A 16,476-nucleotide genomic window follows, 5' to 3' on the forward strand; every position below is an offset into this window, starting at 1 on the left:
TGCTCCAAGGTTCTTTATTGATAACACTGAAGAGTAAAACTCTCTTCTGGCTTCACAAACTATCATTTTATAGTTCAGAGCTTGGTTAATTTCACATTCGAGGTGGCATCTTCATTGCCTGTGAATTGGGCCTTTGCATAAGAGCAGCTCAACTTGCAGATCAAACGAAAGTGCAACAAAGTTCACCTGAAAACTAAGTTGTAGCAGCCTATTCACCCATTAATTAAAATACTGTAACTAAATCTGTCCATCCATATTGTTTAGCTCCAAGGCCTTGCGCAGCAAGACTTCAGATCTGAGCTGCCTGCCTCTTAGCCTCAGCAAATTTTCTTAACTGATAATTAGATACTATGCTGGCAAACTGAAGAAATGATAAATAATTTATAGCAGCTGTGAAATAATGTTTTAATTCTGGAAGAACATGACAATCTGCTGCCCAGCCTCAAAACAACAGTATGGATAAATACTTCCATTTTTAGCATAACCACCTTTCTGTTCTGGTCACAATGAACACCAATATTAAAATAGCAACTCAAGTTTTCTCCTGCATCTTCCATCTCCTGCATCTTCTGATGAGATCTGTAATACAATAAATGTTTCTGCTATGTGTGGTAAAATCAAGTCATGGGATTTACAGCAGAAAAAAAACCTTTGGCCCATAGACTACTAGATATTGCTGATCCTTGATCTACAGGTTCCCCCACCACGGCTTCTACTGAGTCCAACATTATAGGAAAGATACGTGTAAAACACGTATCTTGTCAAACCACATCTCATCCAATCTCTCTATCCTGCCCAAATTTCCTGATACAGTAGAGTCTCACTTATCCAAGCCTCGCTTATCCAAGCCTCTGGATAATCCAAGCCATTTTTGTCGTCAATGTTTTCAATATATTATGATATTTTTATGCTAAATTCGTAAATACAGTAATTACAACATAACATTACTGCGTATTGAACTACTTTTTCTGTCCAATTTGTTGTATAACATGAAGTTTTGGTGCTTAATTTGTAAAATCATAACCTATTTTGATGTTTAATAGGCTTTTCCTTAATCTCTCCTTATTATCCAAGATATTCGCTTATCCAAGTTTCTGCCGGCCCGTTTAGCTTGGATAAGTGAGACTCTACTGTATTATTAAACTGTGCAGGGAAACTGTTGACTTGAATGATAAGCCTGTCTTTCCTCTGTTCACAGAATGCTGAACAGACCAGAAACAAACAGAAATGGGGATACTGGCCCTGATTCAGGGACATTCTCACACAACAGCAGGGCTGTCTGCCTGCAGCTCTGCTTACGATCCCACTTCTTCTTCCCATCAAAGAGATGATTAATGCCGCCAGCTCAGAGAGCACTGGTTGCCCACAGGAGAAAAAACAGACCTCAAATTCAGCCACTCACAGGAGATCAGAGCTGGCAACATGGGTACTACTTGTATCTGGCAGTGCATTCACAATACACAAATGGGACACATGCACACCCCCAGGTCAGTTATCATATTTACGGATTTTACATGCAGATGTTCATCTGCTGATCTGAATTAGCATCCTTTGTACTCAGCAGCATACCAAATTCCAGTGGATATGAACAGAATTCTTATGTGCAGGTGCCTGACAAATCTGTTTCAAATAATGCTGGAACACAGACAGCCTTCTTGTTCAATAGCTTTGGTGAGTCTTGATCAGTAACTATGGAAGTGAATTGGAGTCAATTCTGATCTAATCAATGCAAGAGAGCACCAGGGTGAGAAGCAAGGTCACAGCAAGTTGCAAGAAAGATAGCTTTGAGTTAGGAGTCACTTGTCGCAGATGTTTCTACAAAGGCAGTGTTTTGCCTTTCAACCTACTGCTGCTGTTGGTTATAGACTTTTTTTTTTCGTCTCAGGAGCAACTTGAGTCGCTTCTGGAGTGAGAGAATTGGCCGTCTGCAAGGACGTTGCCCAGGGGACACCCAGATGTTTTTGATGTTTTTACCATCCTTGTGGGAGGCTTCTCTCATGTCCTCGCATGGAGCTGGAGCTGACAGAGGGAGCTCATCCACACTCTCCAAGGGTGGGATTCGAACCTGGCAGCTTTCAGGTCAGCAACCCAACCTTCAAGTCACTTAGTCCACTACACCATCTGGGGGCTCCCGTTACAGACTGAAGGGGCAACAAATCTAATGCGGTATGACTACCTTTTACTTCTTCACCCTGTAATAACTTCTCAACTTGTACAATTGGCAAAGTGGGGTTGATGGCGCACATACAGCCCCACCACTGAAGTCCCCCAAAGACACCTCCTCCCTTGAAATTGTCAATATTTCCCACCAATTTGTGGAGAATTTCACACATACACTCAAACCAGTCAAACCAATTAAACACTAGCTACAAACATATTAGTCTACTTTCCTCACCCAATAGTCCTGCACAACCATGGAAAAGAAAAACACTGGAAAAGAAAAACACTGGAAAAACACTGGATTCAAACCACTGACCTGTTGGTCAGCAGTCCTACTGGCACAAGGGTGTAACCCATTGCGCCATCAGAAGCTTCAGATATCAGCTGAAACAATATCCAGAAGTGACATTACTTGTAGCATGTCAGAAGACAATGATCAAGCCCATGGGGGCCCAGGGGTGAAAACTGCCCCTTCCCCCAACCAAAGAAAAACGCCATGTATGAAATAATCTAAAGTAGCTGGTTCCTCCACACTACATGCAAACCTTGGAGGTCTTTGGTGTGTTTTGGGGATGGTGAGCAAAATTTCCACTTACAGCTGAGGTTGGGTGCCAGGCTTGGGAATGAAACTTCTGCTTCCGCACCATCAAATGGCTGCGATGAGGATGGCAGCCATTTAAAGGACAGTGTTGGCCTCCAAATAGGGCGATAATAATTTTCCCTGGATTTCAGTTAAAATTGTAAAGGGTCTGTCCAAGGTGCTCCATAGTATTATCTCCAGAATAGGTTCAACATCTTGGGCACCTCCTTTAACCTGCAGGCTAAAACCTAGAGCAGATTCCCTGCTCCAGTGGCATGGAAACTCCCGGCAACCACTGACAAGAAAAGACATTTGTATGTGTCATTCTTCCCAATTAAATCCTACTTCTGCCATCTGCCAGGCTGACAAAAGCATGATTTACATAGAGCTAACAATGCTGGGAGAAAAATGGCCTAGCCCTACCCAAATATTCCCTGTGTGTATCTGTATAAGAGATGGGATGCACAACACTATGTATGAGTGCTAGTATCTGAAGATGAAAGGAGGAGGGATACAGCTCCAAAGATAACATGCCCAGCTAACTACAGTTCCTGCCAAGTCAACTGACATGAACTTCCTACCTACCAACCCCTTTTTTCACTTTAGTTTACTTTTCCTTTCTTCTGCTTTTTAGGATTATTAAAATAACTATATTGTGGGGGTGAAATTTTTCTAAATGCTTTTAAAAATGCAAATGTTAACAATTAAAATGGGTTTTTGAGAAAGATTTAAAAACTTGAGGCACACAAGTGAATTTTCCTAGTATGGATAGAGCTCACGGTAAAATACAACCACAGAGAAAGCACTATGCTTCTCCTCAAAAGGGACAGGCCAATGGCATGACCACATGCAGGTTACTGGAGAATGAGTCATTTCACATGTTGGAATTGGACATATATATAATAATGAAACTGTAAAGTCATTTGTCTCAAAACACTGCTAGCTTTAAATGTGCTGGACTCCCATCAGCCCAAGCTAGTAAGCCATTTGCCATGCTGGCTCAGGATGGCAAAAGCTTCAATCTAATCAATGCATTTCAGGGACACCCAGTTAGAGGGGAAATAACTCTAAGGCATTGTGATTTTTTCTGAAATCACCTTGATGGAGCACAAGTTTTCTGTCACCGCCCACACCTTTGCAAAAGCAGGAACACAGCCAAAGCCAAGTGACACTCAGAGCACAATCTCAGAACCAAGTAAATCCTACTAATTTCCATAAGGCTAGCTCACAAGAGACAGTGTGTCACAATGGTTTCAGTGTAGATACCAGATACCATGGTTCAAATATCCACCTAATCATCAAAACCCACTGGTTGACCTTTGGTAAGTCACACCCTTCCAGCCCCCCAAACCCCTCTGATCTGCTTTAGGTCTTCATGAGTCACAGAGATTTAAAGATAGGCTTAAAGCTAACCTCAAAAACTGTGGCATAGACTCTGAGAACTGGGAAGCCCTGGCCCTTGAGCGCTCTAACTGCAGGTCGGCTGTGACCAGCAGTGCTGCGGAATTTGAAGAGGCATGAATGGAGGGCAAAAGAGAGAAACGTGCCAAGAGGAAGGAGCATCAAGCCAACCCTGACCAGGATGGCCTTCCATCTGGAAATAGATGCCCTCACTGTAGAAGAACATGTGGGTCAAGAATTGGACTCCACAGTCACCTATGTAACTCACCACCAAGACACTACACTTGGAGGGCCATCATACTCGGACAACGAAGAACTGCATAAGTAATTCATGAGTCAAAAGTATCTTGAAGGCACACAAGAACAACAACAATATTCACAAGGATTGGAATCATACCCTTCAGTTATTTCCTCATCTGCATTGTAAAGTGCATTTTTGTGGCCCTAATCTTTTAATGATAGTCAGTATTACCATGTGTATCACACTACCTGAGACAGACTGGGCAAAACGCTTACAGTCCCACCTACTTAGAAGCCAGAAGAAAGGCACAGGAGAGGCCTGATTCGTTGAGGTCTCCAACTGAAGAAAGCCTTGAACTCTGATGGCCACCAATGTTGGACCAATGATGGTTTCCTTTTAGCACCAAGTCAAAATATTACCTTTACCAAAGCCTTTAGAGCTTAATCCATTTTAAATGTAGATGTGTCTGCTTTTAATTGCTGTAGACCAGGGGTCCCCAAACTAAGGCCCGGGGGCCAGATGCGGCCCATCGAAGCCATTTATCCAGCCCCCAAGGCACAAGGGGGTTGGGCTAAATGACAAGGGGTCTCTTCTCTTACAACCATTATTATTATTATTTTATTATGACACAGCAAACAAGATAGATATGCTGGATTTCGTATTATTATTATTATTATTATTATTATTATTATTATTATTATTATTAACATTGAGGCTGGGTGGCCATCTGTCAGGGGTGCTTTGCTTGTGCTTTCGGTGCACAGAGGCAGAAAGGGGTTGGACTCAATGGCCCAAGGAGTCTCTTCCAACCCTCTTTATTATTATTACTAGCTGTGCCCGGTCAAGCGTTGCTGTGGCGAAGTCTGGTGGTATGGGAAATAAAGTATTGAGGAATTGGTGGTAGTTAAGGTAAAGGGTAAAGGTTTTCTCCTGACATTAAGTCCAGTCGTGTCTGACTCTGGGGGTTGGTGCTCATCTCCATTTCTAAGCCGAAGAGCCGGCGTTGTCCGTAGACTCCTCCAAGGTCATGTGGGATGACTGCATGGAGCGGCGTTACCTTCCCACCGGAGCAGTACCTATTGATGCACTCACATTTGCATGTTTTTGAACTTCTGGGTTGGCAGAAGCTATGGCTAACAGTGGGGGCTCTCTCCGCTCCCCCAATTCAAACCTGTGGCCTTTCGGTCCAGAAGTTCAGCAGCTCAGCGCTTTAACCATCAGGGGGTATTATTTCCTAAAAGTTGTGAATATACAATATTTCTGATTAGTTTTTTTTTTGTCTGTTGGAGGCAAGTATGAATGCTGCAATTAGGAAAAATGATTAGGATGTAATGGCCTTGCAGCTTTAAAGCCTGGCTGTTTTCTCCCTGAGTGAATTTTTTGTTGGAAGGTGTTAGCTGGCCCTGATTGTTTCCTGTCTGGAATTCCCTTGTTTTCAGAGTGGTGTTGTTTGCGATATTTTATGTGCGTCTACTGTCTGTGGCCCTGAGAAAACAGGATTTGCCAGACTTTGATGATGGGAATACTTTGTTGGGAGGTGTTAGCTGGCCCTGATTGTTTCCTGTCTGGAATTCCCTTGTTTTCAGAGTGGTATTGTTTGCAATATTTTATGTGCGTCTACTGTCTGTGGCCCTGAGAAAACAGAGGATTTGCCAGACTTTGATGATGGGAATACTTGGTTGGGAGGTGTTAGCTGGCCCTGATTGTTTCCTGTGTGGAATTCCCCTGTTTATTTACTGTCCTGGTTTTAGATATTATATTGTTCTGCATTATTCTATCCCAGTAATTATTTCATATTAAAGTACAATCTCACTTATCCAACATTCGCTTATACAATGTTCTGGATTATCCAACGCAGTCTGGCTTTTCATAATCAATGTTTTTTTAGTCAGTATTTTAAATTCATTGTGATATTTTAGTGGTAAATTTGTAAATACAGTACAGTAGAGTCTCACTTATCCAACATAAACGGGCCGGCAGAATGTTGGATAAGCGAATATGTTGGATAATGAGGAATTAAGGATAACCCTATTAAACATCAAATTAGGTTATGATTTTACAAATTAAGCACCAAAACATCATGTTAGACAACAAATTTGTCAGAAAAAGTAATTCAATCCACAGTAATGCTATGTAGTAATTACTGTATTTATGAATTTAGCACCAAAATATCACGATATATTGAAAGCATTGACTACAAAAATGCGTTGCATAATCCAGAACGTTGGATAAGCGAGTGTTGGATAAGTGAGACTCTACTGTAATTATTACATAGCATTACTGCGCATGGAACTACTTTTTCTGTCAAATTTGTTGTATAATATGATGTTTTGGTGCTTAATTTGTATAACGATTACCTAATTTGATGTTTAATCGGCTTTTCCTGAATCCCTTCTTATTATCCAACATATTCACTTATCCTGCCGGCCTGTTTATGTTGGATACGTGAGAGTCTACTGTATATTGATAATCTTATATTATCTGCTTAGAACTGGATTATCTGAGGCCCCTTCTTCACAGCTGTATAAAATGCACACTGAAGTGGATTATATGGCAGTGTGGAGTCAAGATAATCCAGTGCAAAGCAGATAATATAAGATTATAAATGGGTTATATAGCTGTGTGGAAGGGCCTCGAGTCTACACTGCCATATAATCCAGTGCAAATTAGATAATCTGCCTGTCCCCTAACTGAAGCCTGGCTGTCCCTTGGTTGCTAGGCAACCAAGTGGGCAGAGATTAGCCCTCTAAACTGGCAGCAATTGGATAAAAAAAATTATTGCTCTCCCTCTAATTAGGACTTTATTTTTCTTTTCTTTTTGTTGTATCAACCTGGAGGCATGGATGATGGGTTGTGTTGTCAAATTTCGAGATTGGGGGGCCTGTAGTTTTGTTGTTTTGTCGGTCGCCATGATGCCATCACTCTTTTATATATATAGATTGCTATTATTATTATTATTATTATTATTATTATTATTATTGCTCGGTGGCCAACTATAGTCCGGCCCTCCAATGGTCCGAAGGATTGTGAACTGGCCCCCCGTTTAAAAAGTTTGGGGACCCCTGCTGTAGACATTTAAACTGACATAATTATTTTTGTGTTTAATGAGTTTTTTTGTCTCATTTAAGCTATTATACTGTTTTAATGTGGAATTTCTTTAAATTGCCACTCTGACAGTAGCCTTCCCTGGTTTGGATGGATAAGAGGGCATAATATTATTACGAATCTTTTCAGAAATTAAAAAAAATCCATTCAGTGTTTACTAATTCTATGGAAGGCACTCCCAGAAGGATCCAGCTTTCTGCAAATCTCCATGTATCCACTTGAACTTGTAGTATCGATTCTACCTGCTTAATGCCTGTCACTCACTTCTTGTTTAACAAAGGCCTGGAATTAGTGGTGCATGCTCCAGTCCCATCTGTATAATTCCCATCACAAGCAAACATTGACTACCTTTGGAAGATAAACACGAGCCCAGGCTCTCACCCCATGAGAATCAGCCTTGTTCATCTGCAGCAAGAGACAGCTGACCCATACATGCCAAGAACATGTACAATAATTCCCTTTCCTTTGGATGCAATGAATGGATTAGCCTCCTGGTGTGTCTATGTGCACACTTCCACATCCATGTGAAATTTTCAGTTTGTGGCAATGGTGCTTTTTTCTCTTCCCCCATCTATCTAAATGTCAACCCAGTTGCATTTTCCCCAGGCTGAAATCTGTGGGACCCAACTGGTTCACAGGTCAGTCTATCCTGTTTAACTAGTTGGTGCCTTAGCCTTAAAGGCATGATTGCCTTTTCTAGAATGACCTCCATCAAGGACATACTTTCTCAGAAGGAAAGCCCCTTCTCTAAGCCAGCATGGGATAGCGTTTTCTGTTTTTGATTAGGATGCCTGGGTTTGAATCCCCACTCAGCCACAAAAAACAAACTCTCTCAGCCTCAGAGAAAGGTAATGTCAAACCTGCACTGATTAAATCTTGTCAGGAAACCCCAGGACAGGTTCATCTTAGGGTCCTATAAACTGGAAACAACATGAGGATGCACAGTTACAAGAAGAAAATATTTCTATGGAGGCAGCTCCATGAATCCTGTTTGTAATTTATCCTATTGCAGACTTTGGTGCGAGACTGGTTAAGTGCATACAGGAATGAACAAATGGGATCCACTTGTTCCATGGTGTTGAAATTGCCCTTTGGCCTTACAAAGGCTTCCTTGTCTCTGTCTCTGCCGACTCAATGCCTGGCCAGAGGGAGGTTGCTAAAATGTCAACTCCTTGAATGACAACAATTTAGGTAGATTATAAAGGGGTTTTCCCACCCTTTCCACACACTAGAGTTTTTACTGAAGGGAAAGGATCTACTGAATAGACATATAAACTTAACATTCCCAGCTTGTTTTCCTTCCAGGATATAACTTCCAAAATAAAAACAGCACCCCCATGCTGTTTAACATTTACATGAAACCGATGAGAGAGATCATCCGGAGTTTTGGAGTTCAGTGTCAAATTTATGCAACTCTATTACTCCTTTCCACCTAAAGCCAAAGATGCCATCTTGACCCTTTTTAAAAATATGTTTTTATTGTAAACACCGGTGGAATGATATCAAAATCCATCACCATTTCAATGTACATATCAAATTATATATTCTTAATAACATTATCCTTGCTAATTCCACCTTTATTTCCCACTTATGTCTTTTGGTTTTTCACCCCTCCCCCCCTCTCCCCACCCTCTGGGAACAGTATTTTCTTTCATTAAGATATTACAGTATTTTAATTGATCAGTCGTAAATAGATAATATAGTTCTTTATATTTTCTTTGTCCTTTGACTTTATCTATCAATCTTCCCCATTTCAGATCCCAGATCCTTTTGATTCGACCTGATATATATTTAGTTCTCCTTTCAAGGATGTAATCCTGAAGCATAAAATCACCCAGGTATTCATACCATTTTTAAACTTCCCACTTAGTTTGCTCTTTCCAACCCAAGGCAACTGTTGCTTAAGCAGCAACTATCATGTATTTTATAATTTCCCCCAGCCCTTAGTATTTTCGTTCTTGTCTAATTTCTGGGTGAAGAATTCTTTATTTTTCAAAACCAATTTATGTCCTGTTAAGTCTTCCATTTCCTTCTTTACCTTGTTATAACATTTTTGTACTTTATCACATTCCCACCACATATGAATATATGAGCCAATTTTTCCGCATCCGTGCCAACACAATTTTATGGCTGTTTTAGTTATATAAGCTAATTGGATTGGGGTTCTATACCATTTAGTCAGTATTTTCCTTTGTGTTTCTCTATCTGCTTGATTTTTAAAAATTAAATTAATCCAGTATACAATGTCTGAATCATTGATATTCAAGGTCCTCTTTCCATATCTCGGCCAATGTTTGTTTAAATTTATATTGTTTTTCAATTAATTTCTTATATATAAAATTCATCAGGCCTTTCTCCTTTTCTAATTTCCACTTTAAAATTTGGTCAAAATCTGTTTCTGGGCCTTCCTTTTTCTTCCAATTCATAATCCTTTGTTTCAGTCCATTCCAAAGAAGCCAGTTACTTTGACCACAAATGTCTTTTACCATTTCTCAATCTTTAGTTGTTCCATCTGGGCTTAGGAGGTCTCTTATCAATTTCATTCCGTTTTGTTTTAAATTTATCACTTTACCAAATATCTTTATTGTCTAAAAACCCTATTGGGAGTACATATACTTTATTTATTGTTAATTTACCTTGCCATTTTTTCCAGCTCTCCATGGATGAGATCATTGGTCCTCCTTTGATTTCTTTTAGAGTTTTATTGTCCACCCATCCTTTTAAACACAAGCAATTGTGCCATCTGTTTATTGTTTTTTTCAATTCTGACCCATCTTCTTGAGTCATCAAAATCTAATTCTTGTTAATTGGCAGGCTCCATAATACTCTTGTAGATTTGGTGCCCCCATCTTCTGTTTTGTTCTGAGGAGTAAAATACTGAATTGGGAATTCTGTTTTTATTTCCACCTGTTATCCAAGTTTTTATTGAGTTGTCCAATTTCTTAATTATTTTGCTGGGGATACTATATGGAAGAGCTTGGAACAGGAATAAAAATTTGGGGAGAACCATCATTTTTATTATCTTAATTTTGTTTGACATATCCCAGTTCCGATTATTCCAATTACGAATTTCATTGTTTACTTTTTTCCATAAATGGTTATAATTGAATTGAATTGAATTATGTTGTTTAAATTTTTGGGAATATAAACGCCTAAATGTTTTAACTTCTTTTCACCTAATTTTATCCCGGAGATGGTCTGTATTTCTTTTAATTCTTTCAAAGTCAGGTTTTTATGTAGAATTTCTGATTTTTGAATTTTAATGGCCAACCCTGATAGATTCTCAAATTTCTTTATGGTATGAATAACTTTTTTCTATTAAAAAAAAGCCATCCTGATCCTAAACTAGTGCCTATCATCACTAATGGACTGGATGAGGGCTAACAAGCTGAAACTAAATCCAGACAAGACAGAGGTGCTCCTGGTCAATCGGAAGGCAGATCAGGGTCTAGGGTTACAGCCTGTGCTGGATGGGGTCACATTCCCCCTGAAGGTTCACAGCCTGGGGGTGATCCTGGACTCATCGCTGGCTGACCCTGGAACCTCAGGTGTCGGCATTGGCCAGGAGCATCTTCACACAGTTAAAACTTGTGCGCCAGCTGCGCCCATACCTTGAAACGCCAGATCTGGCCATGATAATCCATGGCTTACTTACGTCCTGTTTGGACTACTGCAACGCTCTCTATGCGGTGCTGCCTTTGAATACAGTTTGGAAGCTTCAACTAGTCCAGAGATTGGCAGCCTTGCTACTAACTAGAGTGCTGTACAGGGAGCAGACAACCCCCTTGTTATGGCAGCTCCACTGACTGCTGATCTGCTTCTGGGCTAAATACAAAGTGCTGGTTATTACCTTTAAAGCCCTAAATCGTTCGGGCCCAGGCTATTTAACTAACCGTATCTCCACATACAAATCAACACAGACATTGTGGTCAGCAGAGGGGGCCCTGCTCTCAGTCCCACCCCCATCTCAAGTGTGGTTGGTGGGAATGAGAGAGGCTTCTCCGTGATCGCTCCCGCCCTCTGGAAATTAGGACAGCCTCTTCACTCCTCTTCTTTAAGAAGAAATTAAAAACATACTTTTGCACATTGGCCTTCGGAGAGGAAAATGATTTGCTTTTTATTGCTTTTATCATGTCCAACAATGCTGACAGTGATTATATTACCTTAACTCACAGGAGAGCCATGTTTTTATATGTGTGTATTTACACAGATTTTATTTTTACACAGATTTTATCATCTTGTGGTGAAATTTATGAGGTTGATCAACAACATGTTTTATCCTAGGTTGTTATACTGTTTTAGTTTAACCATTTGTTTTTAACTCTTGGTTCCTGCTTTATTTCTATTTTTTGTCATTGCACATGGGATTGAATGTTTGCCATTTTTCTCTTTGGAAGCTGCCCTAAGTCCCTTGGGGAGACAAGGCGGGTTAAAAGTAAAGTTATTATTATTACCCCTTGTGAATGTTCACATTCATCAGTCTGTAAATACCACGTGCCCTACACCCTTGCACTACCTTGAAGCATTTACGTACTATGTGCATTCTATACCAAGCATGAGCACCCTTGGGCCCTCCAGGTGTTTTGGACTTCAACTCCCACAGTTCCTAATCCCCTACTGGCCGTTAGGAATTGTGGAAGTTGAAGTTCAAAACACCTGGAGGGCCAAAGTTTGCCCATGCTTGATCTATACTGATAAAAAGTGTCTGTTTACATTGTTAGGCTATTAAAACAGGAATAGGATTACCTGTACAGCTGTACAAACAATGGTAACCAGGACAAATATGAGACTCTGGGTAGGAAGCTGCTGGGACCAGAAAGGAAAAGTTTAAGAGGGGATTTAAGGGTGTAGGCAAAGGCACTGTCTATTTGAATGGCACAAAGAATTAAAGTATTCTTGGTGTCTGATTAATTTCTAAATCTGATTAATTTCTAAATAAATGATAAAGACGACCCCGGACTGATTTACGGCTACAGCACGAGGATTTTGGAGGAATGGATTTTAATCATATGTTTTATATTTTTATATTGTTTTAATTGTTTTATTGGATTTTCATTGCTGTTTTAATTATGTGTAGGCATTTAATTGTTGCCAATTTGTACGCCGCCCTGAGTCCCTTTGGGTGAGAAGGGCGGGATATAAATGTTGTAAATAAATAAATAAATAAATAAATAAATAAATAGTGGGTTAGCAGTAAGTTCTAACAACGGATTAGCCCTTCTCCACCCCACTGTGGAAAAATCAAGGCATCCAGACTGGCTGGCAGAGATATGCCAGGGCTTCTATAGACTCTTGCACACCCAGAATAATGTTTGTATAAGGAGGTTCCGGAGATCCCCTTAAGCCTATTCTGGCCATTGTATTTAGGTTTTATGTAAACTGTACTGAATGGTGTAAATACAAAGCCATCCAAAACACACAAGGAAGTGGTCAGTCATTTAAATCATCCCAATTACTAATTCCTGAAGAGCTCAAAGTTACCTGCATCAAATAAAAAGACAGAGTGGGGGGGACGGTTGCCCTGAGAATGAAAATAATACTCTAAACTTGCCAGAATGAATGTCTACACAGGACACCACTGGTTTATAAGGGCTGGGTGTCTATGCCCTAGCTCTTATAACAATGAGATGAGTCACGCAGAGTTCTTAACAGTACCATCATTGGAGACTTTCACATGTGGGGTTAATAATTTCAGATATCACAAAAATAAATGCAGTATACCCATCTGTTACAACTTGGCATGCCCCATCTTTATGCAAATGAATCTTAATTACCAGTATTTCAAACACACAAATTAGGTGCCAGCACCTGGTTATTATATGTTGCCAAAGCAGTTCTCAGCTCCAATCCAACTGCCCATCCCTGGTCCAAGACGACATGGATGTAATGATGTGAAATGGAAATCTGTTGAGCTTATGGAAACAAATGTCTGCATTTGGGCTTGAGAAATGATTTAAAACCAACCTGACTGGGTCAGACATGTCTTCCTCATAATCTCTATTTAAAATTCTCTTTGAGATCAAATAAGATGGAGGCCAAAGCATCAGTCAGGGTTTTTGCTGGAGTCTTTACCATGCAGGCATGAATGTTCATTGCTGTCGATATCAATATTCCTAATTTAACCTTGACCATTTTGTTGCCTTGAGATCAATTTCAAGTTGATTTCACCAAAAGAGACACTGAGTTACATACCTATGGCCTTAGTAATAACCGTAACAATAACAACAATACTACAACTAATAATAATAATAATAATAATAATAATAATAATAATAATAATAAACTGCATTTGTTACCCACCTCTCCTCATGGCTCAAGGAGGGACACAACACAGTAAAAATACATCACTATAAAATGCATACAATAAAATAAATATATCAAAATACATCATACAAAGATTGAAATACAATAGTTATAGAATGCAAATTTAAAATTCATGATTCGAAATTGACTGGGTAATACATCTCTACATTCCACTGTTTGCTATCATTCAATAAACTGGTTCAAAGCAAACTCCACTAAATCAACCACAAGCCTGTGAATAAATCACCAGTCTTTGAAGTTTACAATCAGTTCAAGAGGGCATGTTGTAAAGACAGCCTAAGTGTGTGGGACTAGCAGCATTTTTGTTACGGTTATCTGTTAGGTTGCTCATTGTTATCACAATGCCTCAAAAGACAAAGAAATAGGTGCAGTTTGATGCTGAGGTCATCACAGGGATACATTTGGAAGAAAAGCAATTGTATGTGTGTGTCCATCTGCCTAAGAAAGAAACAAGGATTTGCAAGCAACTTGGTATTGCTAAGGTAAGCTAGAAATGTGAAGTCTAATTAAACACCTGCTTTTGTGCATTTGACAACTTGTTTTCCAGGAACTTCTTGTCAAGATACAAAAGTTTCCTTATGCTAAACTGGAAAATCATGAAAATGTGAGGATAAATTGGAAGGCAGAAGACTAAAGGAAAATAAATCAGAGGTCTTCAGACCCTGTTGTAGGGAACCTTAAGATTCACCAGTGAATGTTTAAATGACAGAACACAAGCTTTCTTTCAAGTTCAAGTGGGCAAATTCCAGCCTTCCAGATGTTGCTAAACTGCAGTCCTCAGCATCGTTTACTATTGACTGCCATGGATGATGGATGTTACCATCCCAAACAACTGGAGAGTCACACCTTGTTTACTAAAGATTGCCATCCATCATGTCTCTTATCCAACAACAGGACACTGCCATAGCGGACAGCTGTATGGGTTTTCCTGTGAAATGAAAGGTACATAAGTCATGTCCAATGTGTAAAGTCAATGCTTTGTAGTCACTCTATACCCTTCTTTAATGTGCAGAAGCTTTCGGCAGTCCATGTGGTAGTTTTTTAGCAGTATGCGCCAGTATTAAAAGGGATACTATTAATATAGAAACTCTACTCTCTACCAATATAAATAAAAGGTTGGTTCCAACTCAGGATTGGGTAAAATGAACCCTGGAGCTAAAAAAAATAGCAGGTAAAATAAGAAACACAGCTCCTCTTCTTTAAAGGTTGCATAGAAGAGGCTTCAACAGCTGAAGCATATCACAAAAGCAGCACCTACTAGAATCACCTATTCTACAGTTTTTAAGGACACAGGAACCCTGTCCCTTATTTCACATTGCAATCTTACATGATTCATGCAATCTGGTTATCAGGCACCAACTGATATCAGAAACTGTTTCTCTTCCTGCCAAAATAAAGAGGAGGTGAATTACTTCCCTGATGCAGCTGAGATACAAAACATGAAACTTTCAGGACACCAAAAGTTGTTGAAGTTATCCTGAGAGTTGGTAGAATATAGTGCTTAAAGAGCTAGATTATGATTTGGGAGACACAAGCGACCCACAGCATTCAACAGATTATCTTGGGTTTGTCATTGCTTCTTAGGATGGCTTTGGGGTCAATACAGTGCAGAAACCATGTACATCATCCCCATTGAGCAAACACAGCCTTCAGACAACCTGAATTCCAAACCCTTGGTTACATTCAACTGAATTTGTTTTTAAATGAATTTGACATCAGTTTGCTGCCAATGTTTATAAGTAATCTATTAAAACTGCTATAGTCAAAGTGGAAAGGAATGATAAGGACTATAAGATTTGCTGTCTGTGAAGTTTTCTTGCCTTATAGAAAAGGACGGAAAACAGGTTGGACCGTGGTCTCTTCCCATTCTGAAGTCCGAGGATAAATAAGCTTCAGGCTTGCAAATTCTAATTTCTTTCAGATTGGAACCCTGATGTTTGGCAAGCAGAGCCAAGTACAGAATGATTCATCAAACAGATTGACAAGCACTAAGAATCAAGGACCAGGCTGCAGCATGTCAGAATCAGGCTCACAAGTCCTTTCACAGAATCCACTTCAGGTTTGCTCAGAAGCAGCCTAATTAAAGAATGGAGGCAGTGTGATCGAGGTGACCACCCCCCCCCCCCAGGACTTTGTAAAAGATAGTTCAAAAATCAAGACTTTATGTTCTATATTCCATATATTTATAGTAGAAGGTGATTGAGATTTTTACTGGAGTTTACTGTGACTCTCTGCACAAAAGGTGTTTGACCTTTTAGCCTGAGGCAAGAGATAACAACTTCATGAATTGTAAAATCATGCTGCTAAAACTCCACTTTTATGAATTTCCATGCTGGGTTCTCCAGATGTTGTGAACTTCGTTCTTATCAAATATTTCCAATTGTTTATACCATTCATGATTCCCCTTTATGCAATGTAACTCACTTTTATGAATTCTCCCTTATTTCCATGAAATCTATCTATCTGCCTATATGTATTTGTACTCTTTGGAATCCCCGGAAAATATGTATTTTTCCCAGCATGGTTTATATTCCAACTTTATTTTATTTTTTCATTTTATTTCATATAATTGTCAAGTCATGAAATCAAATAGGAAATATTTTGAACTCAACCTAAACCCCAGAACTTATCCCATTTCCTATGACCCAGGCTTCCCTTCCCAAAA

The 16,476-nt window shown here is 39.6% G+C and overlaps 1 protein-coding gene across 1 annotated transcript in view; it reads right to left on the minus strand.

The window, feature by feature from the left end:
• st6galnac2 (ST6 N-acetylgalactosaminide alpha-2,6-sialyltransferase 2) overlaps nt 1-16,476 on the minus strand; it is a 47,330-nt gene that overhangs the window by 19,262 nt on the left and 11,592 nt on the right. The window lies entirely within an intron of this gene.

Source organism: Anolis carolinensis, chromosome 2 (assembly GCF_035594765.1).
Source record: "Anolis carolinensis isolate JA03-04 chromosome 2, rAnoCar3.1.pri, whole genome shotgun sequence".
Taxonomy (NCBI): domain Eukaryota; kingdom Metazoa; phylum Chordata; class Lepidosauria; order Squamata; family Dactyloidae; genus Anolis; species Anolis carolinensis.